The sequence below is a fragment of the Lolium perenne genome, chromosome 5 (assembly GCF_019359855.2).
Source record: "Lolium perenne isolate Kyuss_39 chromosome 5, Kyuss_2.0, whole genome shotgun sequence".
Taxonomy (NCBI): Eukaryota; Viridiplantae; Streptophyta; class Magnoliopsida; order Poales; family Poaceae; genus Lolium; species Lolium perenne.
This window is the reverse complement of record NC_067248.2, coordinates 60,074,368-60,088,462: the sequence shown is the minus strand read 5'-3', so window position 1 is coordinate 60,088,462 and position 14,095 is coordinate 60,074,368. Positions and strand designations below refer to the sequence as shown.

The window sequence follows — 14,095 nt, the reverse complement described above, 5'->3', positions numbered from 1 at the left end:
TTTCGATTTGGTGTCCCAAACAACATCGTCACGAACAACGGCAGCAACTTCACCTCCAAGGAATTCAAGGCATATTGTGACAAAGTAGGCATCAGACTACACTTTGCGTCGGCGGCGCACCCGCAAACCAATGGCCAAGTCGAAAAAGCAAACGGTATCATCTGCAACGCTATCAAGAAGCGCCTGTTAACACCACTGGAAAAAGCCCGACATACCTAGGACGAGGAGTTGCCAAGTGTACTTTGGAGCATACGAACAACACCCAATATAACAACGCAAGAAACTCCATTCTTTCTGGTCCATGGAGTCGAGGCGGTGCTCCCGATAGAAATAGAGCATAACTCACCAAGAGTCGCAGAATATGACGAAGAAACTTCAAGAAAGGCAATGGAAGATGAGGTGGATGCACTCGACGAAGCTAGGGACGAGGTGTTGTCAAGGGTCACCATGTACCAGCAAAACTTGAAGAGTTACCACAGTCGACGTTCGCGCCCAAGATCTTTTCAAGTTGGCGACCTGGTTCTTCAGCTCACCCAGGACAGCCATGAAAAGTTCGAGTCTGCATGGATAGGCCCATACATTGTCACAAAAGTTATCCCAGGAGGAGCCTACAGGCTAAAGGACAAAAAGACAGGCAAGGAAGAAGGGAACCCGTGGAACGTGTCGCAGCTACGACGGTTCTACGCTTAGAAGAACATGTCTCTGTAAGCACACATTGTACATGAATAGCTCGCAAGTTTTCAGACGCACTCTTTTCCTTTCAGGGCACCGAGTGGGGCTGAAAGGTTTTTAATGAGGCGGGCTTGCGAAGCTGCAATATAGTATGATTGAAATAAAGATATTGATTACATATGATTCTCTCTCAAAAAAGGCTCGGGCGCTTGCACCCGACAAAATTTTCAATATATTCGACACCCGCAAAATACAAAGTATCGGGAAAAATACAATCACAACAAGGAGGGTCACTCAAAAACTCGGGAAAACATATATTGTCTTAACTTTACATAAGTTTTGCCTTATATACAATATATATGCAACTCTTGCAATATACAATTTTTTTGCAGCTATAGTGCAACAGAAGAAAGAGGAGGAAAACCTATATTAAGTCATCAATGCTTATTCTTTCAGCTCCACCAGGAACATCCAAGGTGTCAGCACAATGGTGCTCTCGGAAGAAGTCAGCATCCATCCGCAAAAGATCCTCAATCATTTCCTCAGCCGTGGGAGTCACCTTGTCATTGATCTTGTCAACGTTCCTTCTCCTTTCCCTCACTTTAGCCTGGCAGATATCAACAATGTTGTCCATGCTCAACTTCGGGTAGCAGATTTTCAGCACAATCAAGGCAAACTTCGCGCCAGCTATCAATTGAGCCTTTACAAAAAGATGAATCTGGTCCATGCTCTTGAACTTGTCCATCAATTGAGGAAGACCCGTAGGCTGAGGATTTCGAGGAAACATCGCCTTGTATACCATGGCCAAAATATTGGTGCAAGAGTCCAAAAAATCTCGAACCTGGGAGGCGCGGTCTTGGAATTGCACAATCCGGCGAGTACGGGGTACATCCGCCCAGAAGTCGCTGCCACTTTGTCGGGCAAGTTCAAGAAGAATTTCAACTCGAGCATTCACGCGTTGATCTTCAGCAGCAATGTCGACAAATGAGCCTGGATCACAACAAGAAAATCGGAACGAAGTTAGAAGGAGTGCGGGGAATTAAAAGAAACGATAGAGCCAATGTTATATACCCGACATATCTTGACCAGTGCTAGTCACAAGGTCAAGCATGTAATCTTCGCGTTGGGAAGCACGTGAAGCCTCGACAGCAACATCTTCTTTCACTTTGAGAGCTTCCTGTGCTTGTTGAAGTGCAGCTCGCTCGCGATCCGAGGATTTTCGGGATTGGTCCATAACAACAACAGCTTGCTTCTTCATTGACTGAAGTTGCTGTCAAAGTTCATTCAGTTTTTGCAAAAGGTCGGCATGTGAAGAATCATCAACAACATCGTCGACAGAAGTTTTCCTTGAGTGAGATGTAGCAGGCGAAGCATCTAAAGGACCAGCTGCCGCTGTATAGTTATCAAAAACCAACTGGAAAAGAAAAATCTCAACATTAATCATTTGGCAAAGTGGTATTCCATTAATCATCAGGATATTTACATGTTCATTACAAAAGTCGACTCCTATTGAGCCGATAATAAGCTGTCGCAAGTCATAATTAAAGTGACAGCCTCAAAAGAGAAGAAAAAAGAAAACATAGAGACATGATGGTCTACTTGACCTCCGTCTTGCCAGTACTGGTGGAACCAGCAGGCTTTGGGCTGAGGAAGGCGATGATCTTCTTCGAATGTGGCTTGGCATCCTTCACCAGCGCCTTCCACTTATCCTTGTTCATCTTCCCGGAGTCTCCAGCCCTAGCCCAGTCGACCTCTTGACCGCTGTTAGCAACCAGAGCAATGGTCCCTTCGACTCCAATCTTCAGATTTTCTTGTCGATAGGCCAGAGCAAGGTCTTCCTCGGGAAGGAAGCGCTTGACAAGCTCGGCGAAGATCTTCGGCTCTGTCTGTTTGGGGAAAAAATGAGGTAAGAGGCGCGTGAAGGCAGTCCTTGAATCGGAAATATTGGTGCGCGCCAGATCACCTTGCAACTCAAGGATTGAGAGGGCGTCAAGAAGACTATCATCTTTAGCTTCTAGCAGTTTGAATCCTTCATCATTCCTTCCTGTTGCAATAAAACACAAGTTTATCACCACACAGAAAACCAAATCAAGACAAGCTTCAAGATGACGAAAGAACCTACGGAGAAAGCGCTGATTTTGGCACTCAAGTTGATCTATTATGCCTTTCTCGCACATGATCTGCTCATCAATCTTGCCACTTAATGTATTTTCCGCATTGGCGAGATGCTGGCAAAGATCCTCGACGGTAGCAGCATCCACTTCGGCCTTCTCGTGAGCCTCTTCGCTAAGCTTTAGCTTAGCCTCGAGAGCTTCAGCGTGTTCTTCGGCTTGGCGAGACTGGTTAAAAGCAAAAGGATGAAGACTCATTATCCGAGGATCAAAGAAATGGGTACATGGAAAAAACGAGTTATCCAGAATAAAGAAATTACCTTTCAAAGTATCGGCCTCGTTGCGGAACCCAATAGACTGGAGCTGAGGCGGATGAACTGATCCATCAGGGGCTATCGAAAAATAGTATCGCAATAGAAACTTAGAAAAAGACACTAAAGCAAGAGGAATAAAGCTCGGGACAAAAAAGAAAAAATGCGACAAGATGCAGCAAAATAGAATACTAGAGAAACTTACATCATTCAGCATAGGAGTCTAAGAACTGTAACACCCCAACTTTTGCAACCTTGATTAGATGTCCTTTTTTTCAAAAATCAGGGGGAACAAAAACTTTTTCTATAAGACTTATTAAGATGAATTGCCTTGATCTATTGGTTATGATGAATTGCCTTGATTTGTTGGTAGATGAATTGCCTTGATTTTTCTTGTTGGGTTTTGTCTTGAGCTACCTCATAGGACAACACCCCTAGTGGTTAAACAAGCAACTCACCAAATAAAACACATGTGTGGCTTAGGAGGAATTGCTTTCCTTCTTACTACATCCATCCCCTCTCCTGATGACAACATGAGTGTGCCATCTTGATTTTCTCTTTGTTGTATAAGATAGCTCAATCATCCTTAATTCAAAACTTGGGATCGTCTACCCCTAGTTACATCCCTCTCTTTTACCCACTCATCCTTGTTGGTTTTGAGGCCATGTCGACCATCTGTGTTGACAGGATTAAAATGTCCAGACTTTGGCAATTGTTCTCTAAGCACCCACAACTGTTTTGATGACCTCACTGCATGGATCTCATCTGTGCAATACCCTCTACAATCTCCACGTCTTGCATGTCTCAGTCTACCCTTGCAACTCCTTTAATTCACTTGACCTTGCACTTTATCCTTTGTTTCAACTCTGGATCACTTCCTTCACTTTTACCTCTTGTTTTTATTCAAGTTTAATCTTCACAAAAACCAAGAGTGGGAATGATGGGTACATTTTGTAGCCACCATCTACCCTTGAGAACACTCATCCCTAAATTAGTTTTCTTTCTCAACCACCCTATTGTTTTTCCTTCTCTAGTTTTGATCACAAAACTACTTCTAGTTTTACTAAAACTTTTCAAGAAATCTCTTCAAACAAAACAAAGAACTGAAATGGGTTTTGTTTTTCATCCCATTTCTACCAAGTACTGATTTCTAAAACATTACTCTCTAGTATGTTGTCTTTTTAACAAAAGGCTTGTTTATGATACTTATACCATTCCTTGTTTTCCTCTTGCTTATTTTACATTTGAGAAAAATCTACTTTACTAGAGAAAGTAAGTAGAATATTTTGAACCCCTATGTTCCAACTAGTTTTATCTCAACACTTTCAAATTTCATTCCACTTGAGTTCATTCCCAATTGTCCCTAGACAATTGAGGTGTTTCAAATACTTTTTCAATAAGTTCTATTTCAAATGACAACTCTTGCACATCTTGTGTACATCTCTGATCTACCCCATAATGTTCCTTCATCCTCCAATTCTTGATCAAATGGATGATCATTTGATACTTTCAAACCAGTCCCAATTGACTTCTCATTTGTAGAGCAATTTATATTCTTTTCCATCATCACCTTGACCTCATGAATTGGTGATTTCTGCCACCATATTCATCCTTGTGAGAACATGGTTACTTCACTCACCATGTCTCTTAGTCTTGCTCTATAATTGTCTAAACCACCATCACCATCCCATCTACCTTGACATGCACATGCATTGTTGCATGTGGTCATCACTCTCTCTTTTTCATCTTGTGTTGAGTTGTTCAAGTCTAAAATCTTGTGGAAGCCATCTCCAAGATGGCATATACATGAAACCTTGTACATCACCATCACCATCATCTTCTTGGCACAAATCCATCATGCAACAAATACCATCATGGTATATTTCACCATCACAATCTTCCTCCATCTCTAAATCTCTCACATTGTTCATTTTTGTTGGCAAGGATTGAGCCGGCCAAATTGTGTTTGCATCAAATTTCGGCCAGCCATGCCTCTCCATCTTTCCTTCCTCTACAAGCCTTGCCTCCCAACTACTCCAATCAATAAATGGGCAGCCACCTCTCCTAGCCAATCAAAAAGGAGGCAGCCAACCCCATCTCCCTCTATAAAAGAGAGTTGGCCGGCCACTCCTCCCCTTTGGTCATTTCTTTTCACTCTCCACTCCCTCACACTCTTCTCCCACCTCTCCCCACGAGCTGCTGCTCCTCCTAAGCTCCATGGCCGGCCATGGCCATGGAAGGCCACCAAGATGAAGCTCCCCTTCTCCCTCAAGCTTCCCCTCACCATGAGAGCCTCCCTCTCCATCTTCTCCCCAACCCTAGATGGTTTAATCTCCTCTTCTTCTTCCTCCATTGCTAAGATTGGATCTTGATGCAGGTGCATGTTGGTCCAAGCATGGAGAAGCTTGAGCAATCCTCAGATCTAAAGTTCTTGAGCCAAGTTCGTCCAAATCCTTGCAGTAATTTCTGTAATCTTGTTGTTTCAGATTCTGGTACGAACTTGTAAAATCCACCAAATCTCGTGTGCAGATCCAAATCGAATGATTCAAAGTTCCACAGGTATGTAGGAAACTTGGGATCGATATACCGTCTATTCCTCTTCGCTTTCATCCGTGGTGCAGATTCGTTGCTTCCAGAGGCTAGACGGTAAGGTCCCTTAAATAGTCGTTTCAGAGTTCATATTCCTCACGACACAACAAGTTTGAGCTAATACAAACTCTTCCAAAAACAGAGTCCATCACATCTCAATAATCACGATACAAGATGTGTCGTTTCCGTAAGAAACTGTTTTGTATAGATTCTAGACCTTTTCCGTGTGTTGCAAGGCACACGTGACAATTAAATTAAAACAACTTAATTGATCCATCTTTGTTCAAGAGATATCGAAGATATTTGAACAAGATTTTCCATAGAACATTGTTCCCGGGTTCCAGTAACATATTATTCTGTACTGTAATTCCAATGTTCATGTTACAGAGGATTATACATGAGCCTATCTTCTCATACACAACCTGAAGAGAGCAAAACCATTGCTCCAACATGATCATCACACAAGCATTCCACAATGTTACAATTGCGTGATAATTCCAGCAAACTCAGCGACCGTGAAGACAAAATCAACAGCATGTAAATATATGACGAAGGACAATATATCTCTTACATCTCCCACTTGTCCGAGACAATTATTTAAACTTATGCAAACCCATACCTTTAACATGTTTAGCAAATAATTCCTGACCAACAGCCTTGGTCAGTGGATCAGCCAACATGTCTACACTAGGTAAAAACTGTAACTTAACTGACTTTAGTCTGTTCACAACATCACGAATATAATGGTATCTAGCTTCAATGTGTTTACTTTTATTATGAAATCTGGGATCCTTGGCCACTTTGATCGCTGCTTGATTATCACAAAACACAGTGATAGGTGATTCCACGCTTTTCACAATCTTCAAGGTAGTAAGAAACTCCTTCAACCACACTGCCTCCTTTACCACCTCACAAGCTGCTATATATTCGGCTTCCATAGAAGACAAAGCCACTGATTCTTGTTTCTTACTTTTCCAGGAAATTGCACCACCCGCCAAAGTGAATATATAACCTGAAGTCGATCTTCGTGTATCAAGGTCCCCTTCCCAGTCAGAATCAGTATAGCCCTGCAGCTGAAGTTCTCCACCATTAAAACACAAACAATAATCCAAGGTAGAGTTCACATATTTCAGTACATGCTTAAGTTCTTTCCAATGCAATTCTCCTGGATTTTGCTGATATCGACTTAGAATACCGACTGCATGACACAAATCTGGTCTTGTAAACAACATAGCATACATTAACGATCCAAGCGCTGATGAATAAGGAATACTTTTCATTCTCTGTATTTTCTCAGGGGTTTTCGGAGAAGATTTCCCACTGAGTTTAATCCCTGTTGTCAACGGCACAAAAGTTTGTTTGCTGTTTTCCATAGAAAACCTTTTAACTACTGTTTCCAGATAAGTCTTTTGTGACAAACCCAATAGTTTTCTTTTCCGGTCCCTACGTATTTCCACTCCTAACACATATGAGGCAACTCCCATATCTTTCATCTCAAAAGTAGATGACAACCATGCTTTGACTTCAAATAAATATTCCTTATTGTTAGAGGCAATAAGTATATCATCTACATATAGTGATAAGAGTATAAATTTTCCTCCCACTATTTTAAAATAGATACAGTGATCACCTTCCACCATACTAAAACCATATGATGTGACTTTTTCATCAAACAACAAATTCCATTGTCTGGAGGCTTGTTGAAGACCATAAATAGAACGTTTAAGTCTACAAACCTTTCCCTGATTTTGTTTTTCAACAAAACCTTCCGGCTGTAACATATAGATTTCCTCATCCAAATTGCCATTCAGAAAAGCAGTTTTAACATCCATTTGATGAAGTTCCAAATCAAAATAAGCAGTCAAAGCACTCATAATGCGAATAGATGTAAATTTAGCTACAGGGGAAAAAGTTTCCACAAAGTCAATTCCTTCCCTTTGTGTGTATCCCTTAGCTACCAAGCGTGCTTTATATTTTTCCACAGCTCCAGATGCATTCAATTTCCTTTTAAAAATCCACTTAGAACCTATAGGCTTCCTGTCCTTCGGCAAATCAACCAATTCCCAAACCTGGTTCTTTTCCATTGATTTTAATTCATCAATCATTGCATTGTTCCATAGTTTAGACTCTTCACTCGACATGGCTTGCTTGAAAGTTCTTGGTTCTTCCTCTATGACTACAGTCTTAGAGTGTAGTTCCCCCAAAAAAACATAATAATCATCCAAGTAAGATGGTGTTTGTAAATTCCTCCCACTTCTCCTAGGCATATTCTCTTGAGGAGTGTTCCCATCTAAACTATCACAGTCACATGCTTCCTGATTGGCCGATTCTTTATTATCCAAGTTAATATCTAGATGGGTAACTAATAATTCCACCCTTGCCCGTTTAGCACGGCGAGGTGTGTCTTGATCTAAGAATACCGCATCCCTACCTTCCAATAATTTCTTATTTACTGGATCATAAAATCTATAACCATTTGATCCTGAAGCATAGCCTATAAAAATTCCAGGCAAGCTTTTTGGTTGCAATTTAGTCCTGAGCTGACTAGGAATCCTGATCTGTGCATTACAACCCCACAAGGCCAGGTGCAAAAGTGTGGGTTTCCTCCCTTTCCACAATTCATAGGGAGTTACTGGAATAGCTTTAGATGGGCAATGATTCAATAAATAAACTGCAGTATGTAATGCTTCTCCCCAAAACGAAAATGGAAGATCTGAATATGCCATCATTGATCTCACCATATCCATTAAAGTTCTATTCCTCCTTTCAGCTACCCCATTTTGCTGAGGAGTGTACGGCAAAGTGTAATGATGCACGATGCCGTTTTCCTTGCAAAACTCGTCTAAGACACCTGACGTATACTCTCCTCCACGGTCAGTTCTTAACACCTTTATCCTTTTTCCTAACTGATTTTCCACTTCTGCCTTGAATGTTTTGAACATCTCAAACCCTTCTGACTTATGTTTTAACAAATAAACATAGCCATATCTTGAGTAGTCATCAATAAAGGTAATGAAATAAATCTTCTGTCCGAAAGTTGGTGTAGAAAATTCCCCACAAATATCAGAGTGCACAATTGCTAGGGGTTCATTTGAACGAGTGGCTTTGGGAAATGGTGATCTTGTCATCTTCCCCATCACACAAGCCTCACACACTCCATAGTCTTCCCATTTAAATTTGAGGATTCCAGAACTAATTAGGCGCTTAATTCTGTTTTTAGAGATATGTCCTAGGCGCAAATGCCATAAATATGACTCGCTACAGTTATTACTTCCTCCAATATTTCTTACAATGGAGTTCTGCTGAGTCACCAAACAGTCCATGCTATGTTCATCAATGGGATCATCTATGTAGTATAGACCCTCAAAACGATTTCCTGAATTAATCAGTTTTCCATGTTGCAAGATTTTGACTTTACCAGTCCCAAATAACACATCAAAACCAATAGATTCCAGCCTAGAGACTGAGATTAAATTTTTTCTCATACTTGGTGCAAAAATAGTCTCCTTTAAAACAAGTGTTCCTCCATTAGGGAGTTTAAGTGCATACTCACCTATGCCCAAGATATCTGCCTTGGCTGTGGTTCCTAGATATATAAATCTAGTGCCTTGTTTTATTGGTGTTAGGGATGTAAAATTATCACTATTTCTAGCAACATGTGAGGTTGAACCAGAATCTACTACCCAATTATTTGAGACAGAAGTAGTAAATAATGCTTCAGAACAAACATAGACATTAAACGTACCATCAGGGGAAGAATCCCCTTTGCGGCCCTCATATTTCTTGGACTGGTTTGAATTCTCTTTCTCATTTGATCTTCTTCTTTTTGGGCAATCTTTCCTATAGTGGCCATAATCTCCACAGCCATGGCATCTGTACTTGTCCTTGTCCTTGTCAACATAAGACGGTCTTCTATGTTGGTCATCTCTATCTTTTCTTTTATTCAGTTTATCTCTCAGGTCACCTCCTTTCTTCTTGTAGTTATTCCAAGGCTTCTTGTTCAAATTCCTATGCTCACCCATATGTAGTTCCTCATGTTGCGACCTTCTATCTTTTCCATGAGTGGCCTTCCTATCTTCTTCCATGAGTAGGTGGTGTCTTAAGGTACGCATATTCAGAATCCTTTCACTATGGCAAAACGAAATTTTGAATTGCTCCCAAGAATTAGGCAATGAATTCAAAGCCACCACCACTTGAACTTCCTCTTGGAAAGGGTAACCTGCATTATTGAGTTCCTCAGACATCACACTGAGTTTATTCAAGTGCTCACCCACAGAAGAATTCTCAGCCATCTTGGTGGTCACGAACTTATTCACCAAGCTTAAGACTCGGATCAGTGAAACCTCACCAAAATCTTCCTCCAATCTTCTTATGATAACGCAGGCTACAGTCTCCTTTTCATATTCCCCAACTAGAGAATCTGTCATAGATCCTAGAATAAAAATCCTTGCCTTCTTATTGTCCTTAGTCCAATCCTTTAACTCTTCCCTGTACATAGTTTTTTCTTCTTCTGTGGCATCTTCTGCTGGTGTGTTTGGTTCATCAGTCATGGTCACATAATCAATATCCTCACCAGACAATAAGAACATCAGTTTCCTCTTCCAGATCATGTAATTCGATCCGTCCAATTTGCAGTTTCTCAACAATTCAGAAAAAACACTGTTTGATGCCATTGGGAAGCTTGGTGTAGGTGTTGGCGTAACCTACTGATTCCGAGCGTGAAGCTCGTTGTCGAGAAGAGCACGACCTGAGATTGCTGGAGGCGAGCGGGCGGCTGTTGGAGACGAGTCGGCGGCGGGAGGAGACGAGTCGGCGGCCGGCGGAGCTCGGAGCGGGCAAATCCGCGGCGGGGAACAGCACGGGTTGCTTTTACTTTGGGATACTCCGCGTTTCTGGGAAAGCGACTACTTCTTTTCTTTCTGGATCGGGGTGGTATTTTCTTCTGAAGCGAAGATTTGCAGGCTTTTACAGAGTTGCAGCGGAATCGATTTGAGATCGGAAACGAACGGCCTGACCGACGGTAACTCGCTCTGATACCAATGTAGGAAACTTGGGATCGATATACCGTCTATTCCTCTTCGCTTTCATCCGTGGTGCAGATTCGTTGCTTCCAGAGGCTAGACGGTAAGGTCCCTTAAATAGTCGTTTCAGAGTTCATATTCCTCACGACACAACAAGTTTGAGCTAATACAAACTCTTCCAAAAACAGAGTCCATCACATCTCAATAACCACGATACAAGATGTGTCGTTTCCGTAAGAAACTGTTTTGTATAGATTCTAGACCTTTTCCGTGTGTTGCAAGGCACACGTGACAATTAAATTAAAACAACTTAATTGATCCATCTTTGTTCAAGAGATATCGAAGATATTTGAACAAGATTTTCCATAGAACACTGTTCCCGGGTTCCAGTAACATATTATTCTGTACTGTAATTCCAATGTTCATGTTACAGAGGATTATACATGAGCCTATCTTCTCATACACAACCTGAAGAGAGCAAAACCATTGCTCCAACATGATCATCACACAAGCATTCCACAATGTTACAATTGCGTGATAATTCCAGCAAACTCAGCGACCGTGAAGACAAAATCAACAGCATGTAAATATATGACGAAGGACAATATATCTCTTACAAGGTAGATATTGAAAATATCTACAACTTGCCGTTGGTCTCATCCTCAAATTCGTTACAGATTCTCCCTGGTAAATAAAGTTCTGGAAACATGCAGATTCACTGTTTGTTAGATTGGGTCCGTTTTACAAACCCTTTTTGAGCAAACTCAACGGTGGGTGAAAGCTCTGTTAAGTACCTTCATTTTGGCGTTGGTTTCACTTCGATTGACCACCTGAAACTGAAATGGTTTACAGATCAAGATCTGGTCAGATCTGAATTTGTCAAATTAAATCAGGAGCTTGGGAACGTATTTTTGAATGAAACAAATTGGGTAAGAACCAGCCTTTCAATACCTTTCAGATGCAACTGACCTCATATTTTTATGAATTATGTACGATTTGTGGTGAATTAAACTTGTTCTGTGTATTCTGCAGACATGGCTGTTAGCTTTTAAATCACCAAAAATCCATTTTTTAACCTAATTGAGTGATTCCAACTTTGTAAGACTGCTGGTTGTTTTCTTAATCATCTCCAACAAGTTGCAAACATTTATCTGTTATATAACTCCAGATATAAAGAAAATGGTAAAGACATGCAGTAACCTTGTTAATCAATTTGTGAGAGTTTCAGAAACAATTTGAACCCAAATCCAATTGTGTATGCACCTCTGTTTAAATATCTTTCAAATGCCAGTGGTCTCATATTTTTATGATTTTTCTACAATTTATGGCCTACAAATCTTGTTTTCTGTACAGCCAGATTCAAACAAATTCCAAAATTTGTAGGTTTAATATTTTTGAGTGAATCCAATTGGGTTAGTCTTGTATTAGTACTGGCCATCTAGGAAAAATAGTGTTACTCTCTGTTCATGCATTTTTGTTACTGTTAGTAATGTGTACGTGTGACATAGGTTGTTGAAGCACAACTTTTTAATTTATTTGAAAACTCTAACCACCTCTTTGTATTAAAATTGGTCAACCAATGTTTTACTCTTGCAAAACAAAACCTCTGAAACTTAACCTTACTTGTATTGTTTGGATTAAGTTTTCAAATGGTGGGGCATATCATTTGCTTCCTATTCTTGTGTAGTGTTTTGTAAGCTTTATAAGATAGGGAGAATGATTGCCCGCTCTTCCAAAAATGTTTCAAATTATAATGTAAATGATTTTGATGCCAAACTAATGCACTTGTCATCTTTCTAATGTTATCCACCAGGGGATACTTAGTTGTGCCATGGTGATACCGAGAGAGGCCATTGCTAAGTTGTGATACTCTCATACCTTTACTAGGTAAATAAAATGGGTTCTCTTTTAATTGCTTTGTAGTATCTAGAAGTCCTTAATATGTTAGCCCTTAGTAAAGTGGTTAGCTATTGATTGTTGTTTGTTGAATGTTGTTTTGTTGGTACAATGTGATTGATTGTGTTCCTTTTATATTTTCCGGCGATAGATGCGAACGATTCCGAAGAAGAAGAAGAAGTGGATTGGACAAGGATTCTTTATAGGTTGTTGGAATTCTTATGTTGATGGAGTTGAAGAAGCCCAGGGACAAATAAGCCAAGGCAAGCCATCTTTTGATCTCTGATTTGGTGTCTAGTTGGATGTCATTTGTTGATGTCCAAAGCACCTTGAATTCTATGTGTGTTATTCTCTCTGTTTATGTCAACTATGTGTGTTACCAAGTGGGGTACTCCCTAGTGGTGATACTCCACCTTTGTCATGTGATTATGAGATACATGGTATCAAGGTCGTGCTATTCCACTTGGTCGTCTTGTATGCTCAACTTGAGCATCTTCCCTCTCAAGATAGTAACTTTCACCACACTCACAACTTTTGTAATTTAGAGGTATCAACGACATGATGTTGGTGTAATTCTCAACTTGAGAGGAGTATGCCGGGTACCCTATTAGAGAGTTGGTTGGGTAGTGATTCTCCACTATCCAAATTTTATAGTTAGTACCACAAATCTGAAAGTATAATCCTCTTTGTGTTGTCATCATATATGCTTATCTTAAGCAAGTATGATCCACCCATTTCTCCTTTACACCTTCTATGGCAAGATGACTCTCATCTCGGCCGTAGTGCAATTCTAGTACAACTCATGAAACTATAGGTTGGGAACCCCTCAAGGCTCACCTTGTTGTAAATGTTTTATGAAAACCTTGGGTAAGTTAACTATACCCAAGTGTATGTTTTGGAAAGACAAGGTCTTTGGACAAGGATGTTGGAGGAATATGGTTGGTTGTTGACAAGTAAAGAAAGTGTGGGAAAAATGTTTTCAAAGGAGCACTGCGTATAAGTGTTCGCCGTCCCAACTTTTTATCGCGCAACCACACTACCCTGGTGTGGGACGGGGCTTAGCCCGTAGTTTGTTGAAGCTGGCAGGAGCACCCTTCACAACTTTCTAGGGAGGGTCACGATGACCTCCGACGCCGGGTTGCGCTCTGGAGGAGGCAATACACTGTCTAGACTGATAGCCGGACGATTACTGAGGGTCTTCTGTCATGGCGCCGGAGATACGCTCAAAAGGAGGTATGCTGCCGGGGTGCCGGGAAGGGGTAAGCCCGCATGGAAGGACTCGTGCCAGTGGAGATGGGCGAAAGGTTATGTTCGGGTATCCGTCGTGGCATATGTTGTTATGTGGGGATGATGCCCACACGATAGGTATCCGGATGGTTGTGGGGAAAGTGTGCAAACTCTGCAGAGTCAAATCTATTCGAATAGCCGTGTCTGCGGTCATGGACAAGTTGAAATGGCCATACTTAACCGGGGCTTGAGTTTTGTTTTGATAAAT

At 41.0% G+C, this 14,095-nt stretch overlaps 1 long non-coding RNA gene across 1 annotated transcript; it reads right to left on the bottom strand.

Moving 5' to 3' along the window:
* Positions 1–6,207: 6,207 nt before the first annotated feature.
* On the bottom strand, positions 6,208–11,316 carry LOC139831256 (uncharacterized). Its single transcript, XR_011745942.1, has 2 exons — positions 9,429–11,316; positions 6,208–6,756 (listed from the first exon to the last, which is right to left on the bottom strand). It is a non-coding gene; the product is annotated as an uncharacterized lncRNA (long non-coding RNA).
* Positions 11,317–14,095: the final 2,779 nt, after the last annotated feature.